The sequence below is a fragment of the Phytophthora infestans genome, genomic scaffold (assembly GCF_000142945.1).
Source record: "Phytophthora infestans T30-4 supercont1.529 genomic scaffold, whole genome shotgun sequence".
In the NCBI taxonomy this organism is placed as follows: domain Eukaryota; phylum Oomycota; class Peronosporomycetes; order Peronosporales; family Peronosporaceae; genus Phytophthora; species Phytophthora infestans.
This window is the reverse complement of record NW_003303239.1, coordinates 19,038-20,010: the sequence shown is the minus strand read 5'-3', so window position 1 is coordinate 20,010 and position 973 is coordinate 19,038. Positions and strand designations below refer to the sequence as shown.

Sequence of the window (973 nt, the reverse complement as noted above, 5' to 3'; positions counted from 1 at the left end):
TAAGGGTACAGCTTTTTGCTCTATTTTTAATTCAAATATTGCTGAATGTTCCTGTAGGGAATCATGTGATAGTAACTTTTATATGAAAGAGAAGGAGTTGCACCTTTTAGATAGAAAAAAAGCACCATTATTTCAGACTATTCTAAATAATTTAAAAGATAGTAATAGGGAAATATACCCTTTCGCCTTGTAGTAGTTTTAATTCTTTAGCCTATTATTCAAATAATGTGGAATATGACATAACTGGCAGATATTTTAATAGATGTAAAATAGGCAATAGATTATTATATATATCGATGACTACTAAAAAGACTATAAATTTATGTTTAAAATTATCTAATAATGAATTTGCAATTCAAAGAATGATGCTTTATTTAATTTACATGAAACCTATCCAGAGGGAACATCTAGTATTTTGTTAAGAGGAGTCTGCTATTATTTTAACCAGTACACCCTTTTTTAAGAGATATTGATGAAAATAAAAATTAAAAAAAACATTTATAATAAATAAATGTTTTTTAAATATAATTTAAATAAAAATAATAGAAATTTTTTATCCTTTAAGACAATATAAAATGAGAATTAATATAAGAATGTTATATTATTAAAATTTAAATCTTTGTTATTTTAAAAATATATATTAAATCATTAATATAAAAATTAAATAGAGTTTGATCCTGGCTCAGAATAAATGCTATCGGTATGCTTAACACATGCAAGTTGAATGTTTTTAAAACATAGCGAACGGGTGAGTAACACGTGAATTATCTACCTTTTAATTCGGAATAATTAGTTTTCTAAAAATTCGGAATAAATAAATTAAAGTTTTTTAACGTTAAAAGATGAGTTTGCGCAAGATTATGGTAGTTGGTAGTTTAAAAGACTACAAAGCCTATTATCTTTAGCTGGTTTGAAAGAATGATCAGCCACATTGGGACTGAGACACGGCCCAAACTTTTTTAAAGGCAGCAGT

General features: G+C 25.6%; 1 non-coding gene across 1 annotated transcript; it reads left to right on the top strand.

Moving 5' to 3' along the window:
• Nucleotides 1-696: 696 nt before the first annotated feature.
• Nucleotides 697-973, top strand: PITG_33500 (the record flags this gene model as incomplete). Its single annotated transcript, XR_009934894.1, has 1 exon — nt 697-973. It is a non-coding gene; the product is annotated as an 18S ribosomal RNA (ribosomal RNA).